Source organism: Camponotus vicinus, unplaced genomic scaffold (genome assembly GCF_025532165.1).
Source record: "Camponotus vicinus isolate PSW18456_S1 unplaced genomic scaffold, iyCamVici1.0 SCAF_7, whole genome shotgun sequence".
NCBI lineage: Eukaryota > Metazoa > Arthropoda > Insecta > Hymenoptera > Formicidae > Camponotus > Camponotus vicinus.
The window spans coordinates 4,914,466-4,931,163 of record NW_028141979.1 but is presented as its reverse complement, the minus strand read 5'-3'; the positions used below and the strand labels follow the sequence as shown (position 1 = coordinate 4,931,163).

The 16,698-nt window shown below is 34.1% G+C and overlaps 2 protein-coding genes and 1 long non-coding RNA gene across 3 annotated transcripts in view; 1 reads left to right on the top strand and 2 right to left on the bottom strand.

Annotated features, from left to right (window-relative positions):
- The window catches only part of Dpr1 (defective proboscis extension response 1), a 306,096-nt gene that overhangs the window by 47,312 nt on the left and 242,086 nt on the right, over nt 1–16,698 (top strand). The gene's annotated exons all lie outside the window — the stretch shown is intronic.
- The window catches only part of LOC145975094 (uncharacterized), a 162,165-nt gene that overhangs the window by 67,447 nt on the left and 78,020 nt on the right, over nt 1–16,698 (bottom strand). The window lies entirely within an intron of this gene.
- Nucleotides 10,904–16,698, bottom strand: part of LOC145975092 (E3 ubiquitin-protein ligase MARCHF3-like) — a 70,046-nt gene continuing 64,251 nt past the window's right edge. The window contains exons 8-9 of the transcript XR_014439877.1: nt 11,063–11,111; nt 10,904–10,949 (exon numbers count right to left, since the gene is read on the bottom strand). The gene's annotated coding sequence lies outside the window, so the exon portion shown is untranslated. The remainder of the gene's footprint in view (nt 10,950–11,062; nt 11,112–16,698) is intronic.

The following is a 16,698-nucleotide window of genomic DNA, read 5'->3' as shown; positions in this document are numbered from 1 at the left end:
AGAGCAAAATGTAAATAAGGCTCGTCCTTATAATTCGAGTTTAATTTCTCAAATTTATCATATTTTTTTTTCCTCCATGACAAATCGTAAATTAATTTGAACATGAATTTTTTCACGAAGAATTGAGAAAGATTTTATTCTCAAAAATCTCATGCATAAATATTTATTCGCAAATAGGGAAAACTGTAAATACTTTACTGAAGCTTATATATTTGTATTGCAAAGTATGCAATTATTAATAGCGCATAGAGAAAAGAAGATTTTGTTTTCTTATCGTGATGTTACATGGAGATTCACTTAGATATCGTCCTCTGTGAACTGACAGTTGCAATACATGTTATCGATATATGCATAAAAAATTCAATCCACCTGTCATTTCAAGGTGGGTTTATGATCGTACGACGAGAAATCACTTCAGGGAGAGAAAAGAGCATGCCAGCAACCACGGGAAGAAGTCCATCGATGTTTGCTTTCACTCGCTACAGAAATCTTGTTTACTCCGTGTTGCGCGATACACGTGCAGCCGGTGACTTGTTTTGTCGGATGTAACAATTTTCCTTGCTCAAACAAACGTACGAGCCACGCCGTTGTGTCATATCACTCCATGACGTTTCTGTTATTAAATATATTCGCGAGTTGCGTGATCGACGTTTTTCACATCACTCTGATGTTCAATATTATGGTAGGAAGTCAAATAAAAATCGAAGAATAAAGATTAACCATTTTCAACGTTATTTGTATTTATATTGCTGCAATAATAAAATAAATCTGTTATTATACACATATATAACTGATTTATTTTACTACTGCAGCAATATAAACATGAATAAGTCTATAAATAATAATTTAAATTTAACAATCATTTTAATATTTATAAATAAATAATAATTTGAAATTAACAATAATTTTAATATTTATAATAATTATAACATATATAATATTTATACAATTATTTTAAATTTAATAAAATGAAAATAATAATTTAACAAAATATAAAATAATTCGTGCGATAAAAAAACTATTATAAAAAAATCGCATATTGTAACATTATTGAAACAAATATAAAACGATTTTAATATGAGATGAAAATTTATATTCACACTCAATTTGTCTCATTAAAAACCACATTAAACTAGCTTTTTTTTGTGAATATATTATATTAATTTCTCTCGAAAAATAACATTTTCGGTACTCTCTTCTCTTTAGTTAATTTATCTTAAATAAATCTTAAATTAGAGCACACGACGAATTTTTGCAAAAAATGTACCGTTATCCTAGCAAATATGAAACTTTTAATTCAACGGGTAGTTGGAGCACAGAAATGACGGTATCCATTGAGACTTGAAAGTAATTCAATCGCGGACCACCTATCTCGTAATGTTGTTTCTGCAGTTTTCTTTGAACTATTCGCACGGAGGACTTTCAGAAATTAATTAGTAAACGGTGAGTCAAAACGATCGTTTAACTTTATAACAACGTGAAACCATGGCAAATTTTGTAATTAACCGCCCTCGCTTTTCGCTGTTTCTTGAATAAAATTTGCCACAACAGAGGATTTCGTAACTCAGGTAGCACTTTAAATCCTTTCGCATTGTTATATGGAATATCCGTATTAAATTACCTTCCTATTATAAATGGTTAAAAATGATATAAAGCTTTCTTTATGTTCAGCAAATGCTCAGTTTGTAAGTTTTCAGTTTTTCTATTTCTTTTCCTTCTTTCTCTCTCTCTCTCTTTCTTTTTTTTCCTTTCCCTTTTTTCCGCTTTAATTTCATAAAACATTTAACATCCGGTGTTATATAATAATATAATTTTAATAATATAATTTTATCCTCATTGTTATATCTTAAAATATAATTTATAATGTACAGAGCAACATTAAATCTTTTCAAATCAGCTAATATATTTTTATAATTATTGCATCTAATATGTATTTAAAAAGATATTAAATATTTATAGCAATTTTACAATCATCGCATTCTTTATATATAATATTTAGGATACTGTATAAAATATTAAATGCAGATGAAAATATTGGTCAATATGATCAATGTTTAATATTAATAATCATCAGATAGCTATTCAATTTTCATCTGATGGAGTTAAAAACAACGTTCACAATAAACAGTTAATATTTGGAACCGCGGATAATGTTAAATGACGCGTTAAATGTAGATGAGAATACTAATAAATATATTTAATATTATCGTCCAATTAAATTAATCATAATCGCTGATGCAATATACTTATACGTATATATATTTTTTTTTCATTCTGTCATATTTCAATGCACTATTTATTGCTCGAAATTATTTACCGATATTTTATAAATTATCAAAGTAAAGTAAACTTTCTCAAGTCGAAAACTTATATAAGCAGATTCAAGATGAGGTAAAAACAAATGCTACTTAAAAAGAACTAATGAGGTATATATTGAAATAATCTCTGCCAAGGTTTAAATTGATAGTGAGAATTGTACTTGCATGCTAATAGCGATGCGATTACATTTGGCGGATATGATTTATGCGGCTTAACGGACATATATGTTATTATTACGCGGGAGAATTTCAAATTTGAGCTCGTCCCATGAAATCATTTCCATGTACAAAAATGTATAAATCTAATGAGAAGTATTAATTAATAACGTATGAATGATAATATATGAATCTGTGAAACATTAATGAAATGCGTAACTGAAAGTATTATATTAATGTGACTTATTATTCGCACTTAATTTCATCGGAATTTAAATCTTGCTATAATTTGAATAATATGATTGTGTAATACTTTTCAATTTAACATTTCAATGATTTTTCGTAGCACATTATTTCATTTTCACTTAGAATCGCAATATAAAACAATATTCATTTTTATATAAAACGCAGCAACAAAATGAACAAAAAATATGATCGTTTATATCCCGCATCAAATGTAAAGTATGAAAAATTACTCTTATTTTATTTTTTCTTAAAGTACGGTAACTGAATAAAATGCCAAGCATTGTTAGAAAATATGCAAGATTGCAGGATTTTGATTCTCTTAATTTAATATACTGTACATAATTATTTCTCCGAGAAATATTCTTTATCTCAATAATTATATTGATTTATGACAAAGATATAAACTCTCAAGAAAGAGAAAAAGATATTAGTCGTCCTACAGAAACAATCAATTTTAAGAAACGATATTTGAAGCTTTACATCTACTCATAATTGATAAAATGTTAAGCTGCAGAAAAAAATTTTTTTTTTAATAAACAATATATGCGCATATCTGCACAAAAAGACTCTTACACAATGAGTTAAATAGCTGAATGCTTTAGCACAGTTGACTGAATAAGTAACAACTTATTCGAATGGGAGTGTTGAATCAAACAGGTACCTTGCTTCTGTGCAACCGTTTTTTCCCCTTCTTTATTCTCGCTGAACTCTTCTTATTGATTCGTCCGTGGATTCTTTGACGTTATCGATTAGTCACCATGTAGTGCATCACAATTTTATATATTTTAACATAGAAGAAAATATCTCTTACATATTTATTACAATCGTTATGTTTCTCGCTTAATTAATCTAAGCAAATTTTATTGTTTTATTTAATGTTCTTTTGTTGATAAATTTAAAAAATTTTAAAAATTATAATTGTCTCTTCTAAAACAAGAAAAAAATGGATCATGAGAAAGATACAACATTCATGTGTAATTGTTATATTATAACAATGCTTTGCTTATTCGCGAAACTGCATTGAATTAATATTTTTCTCTTTCTCTTTCTTTTTTTCCCTTTTCTCTCTCTTTCTCTTTCAATTAATTTTTTTAAACACTAAAACTATGTTAATATATCCTGGTTATACTGCCTAGGAATGACCTAAATTTGTTAAACAACTCCGCGATTGTGATTAAATCAAATTCGCATTTCATTAAAATCATAACATATTTACTGAAAATGGTTATAAATCTTTCATAAACAAATATATATTTAAACATTCGTATAATTCATCGAACAAAATATTGTTTTCAATACAAATCATTGAACTGTTAATCATTAATCATTTATTTCATATCAGGAAACATTGAATATTGCATGATTTCCAATTAACTTTATAATTAATGAAATTGCGAATAAATATCGCGCATTTATTACTTATTTAATTGGAAGTAGACTTCGTACAAATATAATTTTTATTCAGTACTCAGTTGCTGAGAGTATAATTTACATTAAAATTAAAAAGCTTCTTATACAACCATTATGTACGCATACATACATATACACACATGTACCCACATACACATTCACACAGATTTTCGAAGAAAATATCTGCATTTTTCAGCATTTGAGTATGTCGTATCATCCGTGCATTTTTCAGCGTCGTATACATATACGTATCCAGTCCCGAGATAGTGGTCGAATTTCTCTTGGAACATTACTTACGGTTAGAGAATCGAAATTCTGTACGAAAGAATTCTTCTTTCCGCTATTCTTTTACTCTTATTTAATATAAAAAGAATTCAGTATACACATACATATGTAGATTTCACATGCAACATCTCATCTTTGCACAAAATCGAGAAAAATGATCTAAAAAACCATGTCTCAAAAAATGGAAATAAAATTTATATTATTATTAATACAACACAATTTAACACAATAATTTAATGCAATAATTATATTACTCGAAACAAAGCAAATGTATAAAACTTTCTTCATCAATTATTTTTATGACAGTAATGAATCTAGAAATAGAAAATTTCTCTCTCTTTCTCTCTCTGCTACATGCATACACATAAAATATATTTAACACATTTTAATTTTTTCACCTATTATTCTATTTATTTTAACTTACTTTACATTTTCAGTTCCTTTAACAATCAGCAGGCTTTTAGTTTTATAAAATGAGATTCTAAAAGCGATCGCTCAAAGACACATATTTCACTGCTAAAAAGTCCCAGGGAAAAAATCGAATTCAACTCGATCTGGCCTAAGGCTACAAGTGCACGATGTATCCACTGTATGCAGAAGTGGCGCACGACATTATATTGTCGCCGTACTCGCTCGCGTTTCGTCGCAAATTTCCCATTGGCTTTTAAACGTCCCTGCGATCACGGAAAATGTCGAAACGCGGAGATCAAAGCTCATGTATGTATTTTTTTTGTTTCTATAGGAGATAGATTTAAAGAAAGAGAACAATATTAGACTTAAAATTAGAATTACGCGTCGTATTTAGCATCATAATACAGTTGTTATATAAAACAGAATCCGCATAATCGATCAAATTAAATTTATAAAATTTAAGATTTTTAAAATCAGTTATTAAACGTCCAAGCAAAAAAATATAATTAGCAACTATATAATTATGCCACATATAATTGTTTCTATATTTCAACTTTTTTCTCGTCGATCTAAATACATTATTAATTGACGCCTACCATACATCATAATTGTTTTAAGAAAAATCTTTATGATTATTGAAGCCTTTTCCGTTCACTAGTAGTTTAATACATAATTATTTCACAATAAATAATGAACGTTCTGATAATTTCTTTCATTAGCAGCGTTGTGAGAATGTGTTTTAATGGCTCTATTTATTTGCTTGCACCTCTTTAATATTTCGATTATCTCTATATATAATATATAAAGCGAAAAACGCTAGAAATTTTGTAAAGACTATTGTCTATTATGTAATAATGCAACGGATTCTTAATTATTCAAATTAAATGAATGCAGCACATGATATTCCAGCAAACAAGTTTTTAATTTGTTCGAGAAATAACATCTATCATTATTAATCATCTAAATTAATTAATGCATACGTTATTTTATGCACGAAAACTGTTTTTCGTTTCCCGCAATTTCTCAAATTTTTTGACGTTAATATTTTTATATTATACTTTATATTACATGTCTTTTGTGTTATATGTTATATTTTACATGAAATAGAAATATGCCACATTATAATTTATAGCTTCAAAATATATTTCTCAACGAAATTTTTATGATACATGTTTGTTTTCATGAAACATGCAATAAAACATGAAAAGCTAGTATAAAGAGATTGTCATTTCACTCTTTCATATATAAGAATAAAAAGCTGCAACGTTTGCAACGACAGTTTTAATACTGGATGGTCGTCCATTTTTATGTTCAAACGCAATCATAATCTCAGAAGCATTCGAGGTTTCTCTTTGCTCTCGTAAGAATCTCTATTAGATTTCCCCGGAACGGCATCGTTCTTACGCTCGTTCCGATCGTCGTGCAATGCGTTATCGCGAGGATTTTGCGCCCTGTGGCCGCGCAAAATTGTAGGAAAAAGAGGCGAACGGAACGAAACGCTCATTTCGTTAAAAGGCTACGTCCGCATTCCCTGAGCTCTTGTTCTTAATGGGTCACTCGATCCGTTTAGCGAAACGGAGCCACGGAGTAAGAACCGCTTTACAAGTCGGCCTGCAACAAAGTGCCGTTCTCATCCGGATCGCGGTGTGCATCTCGATTTCGTGTCATCCGCGATGCATCCTCGTGCTTTTCAGAGTCGGTCGACTCTAACGTTCAGCGGTACCTGAGTGCATTCTACAAAAGCTACCGTGCACAAAGTAACATATTTGTGTTGGAACAATTACTAATGCCTGCACTGTAATAATATATATAGTAATGTATATAATATTTATAAAAATAAGAGTTAGAGTTTTTTTATATAAATTGTAAGTAAATTTCTTTCTCTCTAAAAAGAATGTAATTTTTTACCTTTAATTAATTAGCGTTCAAACACTATTGATAGATGGATTATAAAGAAATAAAGTTGAAATAAATAATAAAATGTAAGAGAGAAAAATCGTAGCTAAAAAACATCACTTTACTATTTTTCTCTTCATGAAATATCGCGTCTATTACATAATTATTTTGAAAACGATATTTTGTTATTAAGCTTCGAGTTGTGCAAATATAAACGATATAAATTCTCCGTAATAATGTCGATTGTATACTTTCTTTCCTCCGCCCACGATCGTTTCGATGATGTATAGGTGAAGTGGTAGTGGACGAAACTTTTCTCGGCACGTTAAGATCTCGAAACGTGGAATACAAAGCCTGTTCTCGCGCGAGTAATTAAAAAACTTGCCGTGCACGTCGCAACGAGAGGAAGTTTGGCCGACCGAGTCGTCTAAATCATCGTCAATGTTCCGCAGACGCGAACGAGAAGAATAAGTCTTCTAGAAAGGCGATATTATCCTTTATTTCGACGGTGCTCTAATATTCGGTGTCCCTAACAATTCTTTTTCTTCCTTATCACGCTTTTCCTTTTTTCTCACGACTCTTGAAAAACGCCCTGTAAGTCTTCACGATTCGCGTAAAGATAAATGGGTTAACCCATCTTTCGAAGGGTAACTCCGAAACTTTCGTTCAATGAAGATTACTAAAGTTTTATTATTAACATCGTGCAGTTCGGGTATCACAATAGCGCCGTTTTACGACCGTTATACCGTTGCACGCGTCTTTGACGGAACAAAAGATGTTTTTTGCGCGCTCATTACGAAGTTGGAGATGACTTTCTGGATTTATGAACCCGTTTTCTGCTCCTCTTATATGACTCGCATATCGGCATGTTCCTCAGAGTTAGAGCATCGAGTTCTTTTATCTGTTGCTTTTATATTAAGGAGATACACGCAAAATTATATGCAATTTTTTTCAAATAAATTAGTGCCAATATTTTCCAAACTACTTTAAATTACTCCTCTTTGAAAGAAAATTTCATCGAAAAAAAGCACAAAGTTTCAAAAATGCGCAGTTCTTGTAAAATTCTGTGTCAAGTAACATCTGTACGACGTACATGGGAATTTTCGAATTCTCGCTAAGAGCAGGGAAGACGCGTAGGATAACAATGAATAAAAAATCAGGCTAAGTACTCCGATTACGAAGTCGATTTCTAGAGGGCTTCTCTCTAGAGAGAGTTTCAAGAGAGAAGTTAAGCTAAGAGGGAAGAAAGATCGAAGATTCAGGTCGCTGGATTGGCAGATCGATGGCGAACCTGCAAGCACCGTGTTTGCTTTTCGATCTACCCTCTCTCTATCCCACCCCACAGAATTGAGCAGATGAGGGAGATGGAGAGAGAGAAAGAGAGAGGACCTTCCTCTTCTCGCGCACGAGAATGCGAAGAGCTTCTCCGAAAGGTGTCGTAGCTCGGCTTCCGAAGCCACCAGAGATGGATAGTTCAGCGAATGGCTCTCGAGCGTCTTTCCGGAGCGGTCAGGTGACAAGTGCCACGTATAGGTATCCGATTAATCCCGCCGATATATCCGTGGCAGCGTTTTCTCACCGGACGCGTTCGTTCGTCCGACGACGCGGACAAAGCTCGGCGACTCGCCGAGGTGCCGGCCCCGCGATTTGTCAGACCCGGGACCGCCAAGATCGTTTCGCTCTCCCGGCGATGCGAGGCGAAGCAAAGAAACGACAGGGCTCGCGATGTCGTCCGTAACGGTGGACGCGTCGTTTCGGGTTCCGCTTCGGGTTTCCCCAAGAGAAAGGTCGTAGAAAGGAACGAGCGCGCTTTGTTACGAAGAACGTAACGTTTTGCAGATTTGCGTTGTCGTTGCAGTTCCGTAGTGCTCCCGTGCGCTTCTCTCGCAGACAGTCGCGTTTACTCTAGCATCCGCGCAGTGAATTGTTAACTGTGTCTCGCTGAATCTTTCACGATTAAATATGCGATTAAAATTGCACTTTTATTAAGATTTCTTTCTGAAAAATATGTTACATTTTATGTGATGTACTTCATTTTAAATTGACAGAGCTCAAATAATTTGAACCTGCAATTAGCAAAATTAAAATTTCAGTACGTCAAACATTTTAAATTAGAATAAAAGCAAAAAGAGAAAGAGAAAGATACATATATCCAAATATCTGCATTGCTTTTACATTATTTTTACGTCTAAAAATGGCACTGTGTCAAGTTCAAAATAATTATTTCGTTTTTCAATCAATTATGGAAATTACAATATTTATTTTGAGCTACGAAGAGCAAACATGAATAGAATTCCATGATTCAAGCTTTACCAAGAATACAGTTTCCCATGATACAATATGGTGATGATTTATCCGCCAGCACACGGACGGATTTCCGTTTTCCGTTTTTCGCCGCGTACGCCCATCCAAAATTAATTTGCTTCACGGCTATGGCGCTTTTCTTCGCTACCGTTGTTACGCTAGGGAGCAGTTTGTAGCACCGGATAAAAAAAGTGGGGCGGTTAACCGGCGAGATTACCGGTAATCTTTATTTATAGACGACGTAGGAGGAAATCGCGGTCGCGCTAATTTCTTTAATTACGACGACTGTAGGTCGCTATAATCGAACCGAACCAGGTGCTGTCAAATTTATATCGATTATCCCACCTTGTGCTTAAATTGAGGATATTAGATACAGCAAAGTCGTTACTCGCAAAATCTTATTATAAATAATTAAACGGTTACAATCATACGATGAACCGCAATCTTGTCCACGAATATTGCCATGAAAAATGTATTCGGATGAAATCAACGACGGCGATATACGGTTAACGTTGTTTTTCTGCATTGTAAGATAACTGACATATGATTTCTATCGTAATAAAGTTTTCCGTTATTAGCCGCAAGCGACATTATAGAAAATCGATTCGCAATGCATCTCGACGCATTCGAACCCATTTATTGGAAACAGACAACGCCACGTTCATACGTGTTAACATCAAATCACCGGCCTCGTTCCCAGAGGTTCTATTTCCTGCTCGGAAACAATCACGTCGCGCCGTCGTCGTCGTTACCTCTTTCCTCCAATTTCCAGCCACGTGTATCGATACCGCCGGTCCTCTTTTCCGTTTTCCATCGCGTAATAGGGGAGAATCATGTGTCACCGGTCTTTATACACGCTCCATCTGTGCGCGCAGCCTCCGAGCCCGCGCGCCCGGAACGGTTCACGTCAAAACCAGGGACTTACCCGCGTACATATTCCATTATACAATGGAAAAACAAGCGACGGGTTGCTGCACGTGACGTGGGAAAATAGGATTTATTATCTTCCACGTAATCTTCTTCTAAAAGCGTGTATCAATATGTATGAAATATCGGCCGGCCGGCTTGATTATCGAGAAATGAGAAAGGTACCGCGACAATTTTTATTTTCACATTAGAGAAACGTTCGCGAATATTATCAGGATTGTTGAAAAAACTATCAATAGCTTAAAGAAGTGTTTTGAAACTCAAGTCTGGAGTTTACCGATCGGAAAAAAATATCGACAACCCATTAAAACTGAACATCTGTAATAAAGAATAAAATACAGTATGAAAAACAAGCGCAAATTTTACAGTACTAATGATAAAAAATTATAAATATTATATTAAAAATAATATAATATCGATAAATTATATAATAGACATTACAAAAAAATTAGATATTTTTAATATAAAATATCAAGTTGATAAGAGAGAGAGAGAGAAATAATATAAAATAATATAATAATATAATATAAAAACAAATAATATAATAAAAAACTATTATAAAAAATAATAAAATATAATATAAAATAAAATATAATATAATAAAAAATACTAATAATAAATACTAATAAAATAACAATCTAATCTTACAGTATCACGATATATTATTTGGCATTCTTAGATGTGAGAACGTATTCTGTCTTTAAACACTCCATTTAATTTTGACGGGAAATTTCTTCATTTTTTTTGTGCCTAGTTGGTTTCATCGCAGGGAAAACAACCCGGGATTATATGCCATCATCATCCATCATTTCCGACAGCTTTCTGCCCTGACTTTATTTCGCTGGTCGAATACGACATTTCGATTGGGCACGCCGAATACTTTGACGTGATATATATAGCTTCTCATTCCTACTATATTTTTAAAAATTCCATCCGTGCTAAAATTGCGACCGAAGAGATCACATGAATTAATTACGCGCTGGCGATCGTATTGTCCTAGAAATGAAATGCGACGAAGATCAAATTTAATGAAATTATACTATATGGCTCGATCCATTATTTCGATTTCGATATTATTTACAACCTTGGTCCAGATATAGATCGCTTACATTGAATTTCGAAAACGTGTTTTTTGATTAATTTGGAAACCATCTTCATCTGGAAAAATTTATTTGAAATGTTTAATTTTGAAAAATTTATTTTGCATCACACACAATTTTATATTAAAAACTTTTAGCTCAGACAAGCTATTCAAGTTAAAGCTATTATAATGAAATTAATTGAACAATATTTTGCTTATGTGATAGTCTACTTGTTTTTTAATAATAAGAAAAATTTTTTCGAATAATTATTTTTCAGATATTATCGAAATAATCAATCATAAATATAATATTGATTTTTTGTTAGAAATTATCGATAGTAACGTTAGTCAATATGACATTCCGATGATGAATCGGCGAGATAGCGGCAGGTCGCGTGAAGGAAATCGGTGTAGAACGTGGGAGAGGCCGCGTGTTCACATAATCATCCCAGCCAACCGACGCGGACGACCAAGCTAATCGCGCGCTGCAAATGAGCTGTTTAGTTTTCCAGCCCGATTACGTGTCAGTCCTGGTGATAACGTTTGTATAGATTCTCCCTTCATATATGGGTCCCCTCCACGAATGCGCAAAGCGGCTGTGGATTCCGGGGATTTCCTGCGCGTGTCGTCGCTAAATTCAGCTGTGAAATTGCGGCGCAACCTTTAGTCTCGTTACCAAGCTGTCAGAGACAAATCTCGCAATTTGGGTCAACGTGGTCAAAATCGGGCTAACCCCGCTTAAAGCTGACCTCACCACGTCGTGGTCGTTAGATATTTTACGACGAATTATTATCGCGCGAGATTCGATACATTCGAATTCGGGCTTGTTTCTTCGGTCTAGGTCGCTCTCTTTCGTATTTCCACATTTAACGTGAGTTTGAAATCAATATAATACATGAATTTGATTCTCAAAAATTCTAGTTGTATCAGTAATTTTTTTTAACGAAATATATATTTATCTCGAGCGAAAATTATTAAATCCTTAATATTAAATTTAATATTCGGTTTTTATTATATGCTGAATTAAAAAAAGTTAAAATTACAATTTAAAATTATGGTAAATTTTCTAATATATCTAATATTTATTAAAATTGAAAAAAAAAATAGAAATTAACTTTATATAATAATTTCAAGAAAAAAATTAATATTAATAATACTCGAAAAGTTCAATTTGTGTTGAAATCAAAGAAGGCAATATTGAAGGAGAGAAAGAAACCGAATAATAAACGTATATACACGTTCCAATACATGTTCCAATATATGCTGCTTCCGTATCGATCACATTCGAAACCGAGTTTGTACACGTAACTGCACTTTCCGCGCAAGGACCGTTTGCCATTTTACCGGGTACTTCAATCAGATTTACAAATATCGACGTGACAACATCCCCCAAAGCTCTAATAAACACTTTCGTATTTGTGATACTGCCGATGAAAATCCCAGCTTGATTTGTCCGTCTCTCTTTTCGCTCGTATTGGTCCGTCGACGATTCTCGAATTGCGTGGGACGTAATGAAAATCCGATTAACTCTAACGCAATTATTCCCCTCGATGCAATTATAAGCGATTCCCGTTTTATATATAATATCTACGATATATGTGAGATGAAATATATTCTTTAAACTCGCGTTATTTATATACCCATTTAGTCCGGAAATTTCGCCGCGTAATTTAATGGCGTAATTATACATAAAATCACTGATATCACGCTGGGATAATGATACGTGTTAATGAAGAAAATCGTAGTTAATCGTTAACGTCGGATATAATGAAAGCACGCTAATTACCACATCTCACACAAACGCAAGCCAAAGAAATATAGAATGACGGCATATATACGTTAAATGCAGAAAGCGTAAAATAACGTAGCGTAAAATAATGTAGCGCAAAATATAGCATAAGTATGAGCTGAGAGTTAGAGAGTGAGATTATAGCGGAAAAATAACTCGGTGACGAAAATCATGTAATGTTACGAAGTGAGATCTTTCTTTGAAATCGCGGTACAAAGAAAAAGAGAGAAAAAGAGATTGAAAATATAATGTCGGCGGATTTTTAAATCTTCCTCACGCGAGAACACGCTGCTGCATTTAAAGCATTAGATCGTTCTCGGCTGCTGAGATTGAACCGCGCTCGATCACCCGGAGAAATCCCTAGTAGCCCTGCCCCGAAATCAGCGGAGCCTGATTTATGCGTCTTCCCACGTGTCTCACAAATTTCCCGGCAACCTTCGAATTTCCTGCTGCGGCCGCGTAATCCAACGAAACCCGAGTTCGTCCAGGCCGAACATACATACATTGGTGGATCGTTTCGACCAACGTCATCGCGGTTGAGATCAAATTGGCAGCTTCGGATCTGCCGTGCTTTATGAGGAGAAAAAGATGAAGGTGAAAGGGAAAGACGGCCGATCTCAAATGTGCGCTGAAAATTTATGATTTGAAGCAAAAATATATTTCGCCGACGTTTTCCGAGCCGGGTTAGTTCTGGATTAAAAACTTTCCGCGACCATACGAAGCGTTAACTCGGATTGAAATTAATTGCAGAATTAAAAGGAAGTTTCAGAAAAGTTGAGCCTGCAATTATATAACCACGGTCGTTACATAATGTTAGAGAGAATAATCAGTATCCTTTTGTGACGTGAATGAATAATGCTTTAAAATTTGGAACATATCTTTCCCCTTTCATCTCTAAATTACATATTATACATCGAATTTCCTCATCTTTTGGAATATTAATATATTTTAAAAACTTCAAGTAAAAAAAGGTTCTTTTGCTGTTTTATAATTTGGCAGAACTTTCATTGTGTGACAGATTTATGTTTTGCTAAATTTGATAAATATTTTCATAATTAAATTTGACAAATATTTTCATAATTAAAATTTTCAACTAAAGGAAAGCCCTCCTCTTTCACCCTCAATAAAATATGTGTACGTTTCAAATACATTGTGTAACAATGTATGCAATATATTTAAAAATGCAAATTAAAAAGAGACAAGTAAAAATTCCCTTCGTAAAAACAAGAATAAAATAAAATTCAAATAATATTATCGTCCAAATTATGCATTATTGCCTGTGTAATCCACATTAAAAAATTTTTTTTGAGAAACGCATTCTGTCAATAATCACTGCAATAGATAAAGCTCAGCGCAAGGTATATCTATCGCAGTGATTATCAAATTACAGCAACTAACGGACACAATGCCTGAAGCGCGTTCGTGATCGGACATCCATCAAATCATCGATTCACCGTGATTTCAGCAGACCCGGTAACTGTAGCCACGATCCTTTCAACCTGCCATACGTCACGTACATCGAACGCCTCGCTTCGGCGCTTTCGAAGCGCAATCCCCGGAGTGTATAGCTCGCTAGCGCGAGTCAATTTTTGCGACAAAAGTCCGGTCGAACAACACGTGGCCGCGCCCAGTGAAATGTAACCCTTACACTGGCCCAAATTACTCTTTCCGGAAACAAAAGCTACATATTTTTTCTGTTCGTAGCACGTTATATTCGACCCGGCTCTCCATCAAAAGAAGAAAAAACGAAAACCGAATATACCATTGGCCACACTCGGGGCGGAGTTGATTGTAATTTAGACGTACCGTTTATCTCCTGCGACTGTATAGTATATAATAACATGTAATTAATATTTCAAATATATCGAAATATCTCAAATATATCAGGTTATCAATAACTGCACCCCATGCTCGTAAATAAAAGCCACTTTTCACAGATGATATTCTAAACTGTACGTGCTTACAGTGGCTTCATAATTAATTGAAGCCACGTATATGATATAAAATAACATTCGATTAACCGAAATGATTATGCGAGAGATGATCGTCTCGGCTATCAAGTTTTGAACATAGTTAAAACGAACATTCTTTACCGTTTTCACGTAAACATTCTTTATGGAGCAACATGGTGAAGAGAGTAAGAGCGCAATTGGGACGAGTAGAATTTTTATTTTTTTACGCGCGTCATCTTGTCGAAACGTATCGACATTTACTGCACCGATGGCAGCTGCTCTTACACATACATCGTCAAACTATAAGACCACTGCATGCGCGCCAGCTTCTCTTCCATCTAATCCTCTTCGAACGTTACTGTACGAAACAAGACAAAAACCCCTGCTTCTTTGTTCTGGCACGTTGTCCTCGCGCAACGAGCGGGAGTAACCGCACGACACGCCAGATGCACCAACACCTACGCGACAGTACTGTGTATTCAAGCTTCACGGGGCCACGGGGTCGTAACTTTGCGGGCCACATCTACTACAACCACCGCAGCAGCGTTGGCGATTTTTGGTCCCGTCGTTTTATCGACAAGTCTGCCCGTTATTTATTATTCCCCCGTTATTGATCAGTGCGAATCACCGTGGCACCCTTGTAAAACTCGGTCGCGAAATATGGATGCGCTCATCGCGACAATGACAAATTATTTCACTACGAAACGCCCGCGCTTTAACTTTAACGGCGCGGATGTTCGTGTCGGGTTAATCAAAATATACAACGAACGATATGTAACGCGCGCAACTTGTAAAAAAATTTTCAATAAAACTAGCGCGAGTTATTTTATGATCCGTAAGTGATCTTCAATATACATATTTTAATCACATTAATGTAATTCTCTTTTTAATATATTGGTCCAACGAAAAATAATTCGCTGAAACGAGCGAAAGTCCATAACACATCGAATATGATCCATTTAAAAAGATGAACTCTCATGCGACCGATATCGATATTTTAAATATTGGCCATTATCAGAAAATGTCCCATCATTTGATAGCTTGAATAACGTCATGCTGTCTTTTTTCATGCGCAGTATCATTCGGCGGTTTCCAATAGTAATTCAACACGATGTGCGACGTTGGCATTCCGTTTCCGTTATGAAAAAGTTCTCATTTCCCGGCGATCCGCATCCGGAACTGTTTCCTGATCGCGACCTTTCGCATCCGACTATGTCGGAAGTTCGATACGGGCTGCTCCGATACGTGGATCGCGAGCTTGGATGCCTTTATCATTGCACGACAAAAACGTAAACGACAGTCAATCGATTTTCGATGAAATACAATTCATTAACTTGATATGAATTTTCAAGCTGGTACAGATTTAAAGAGAAATCGCGTTGATGCTCGCACGCGCGTCTTCACAAGCGCCGGATCCATTGCTCGTATCGATTGTACATGTCCGTGTTTTACCTGTTATTAAATGAATCGAGACCAGGCTAGCAAATTGATTCATTTGTCGTAAAAAAAAGAAAGAAAGAGAATCACAATTGATTCTCCGCTTCTTATATTTTTATTCTTATAACGTATAAATGTATGCGAATGTATTATATTTGTATTTCAATGATATATTTTGATCGAGCATTAAGAATTGATCAAGATTGATTATTCCAGTCCAAATAAATAATATGAAAAATATTTTATGTGTTAACTAAAGTAGATTTCAATTTAAATTTTCAAGTTAAAGTTTAAAAAATTGAAAAACTATAGAACAACAATGGCAGAATACAATGCATTATGCGTCTCTTTCTTATTTTAAATTTATAATATAAAAAAGAATTAATTTTTATAACACATGAATAATTATTTGAGAATTTCACACATACATTAAAATCTATAAATTTATACAAGATTAAATTTCTCTTTTAAATCATTTTGCTAACA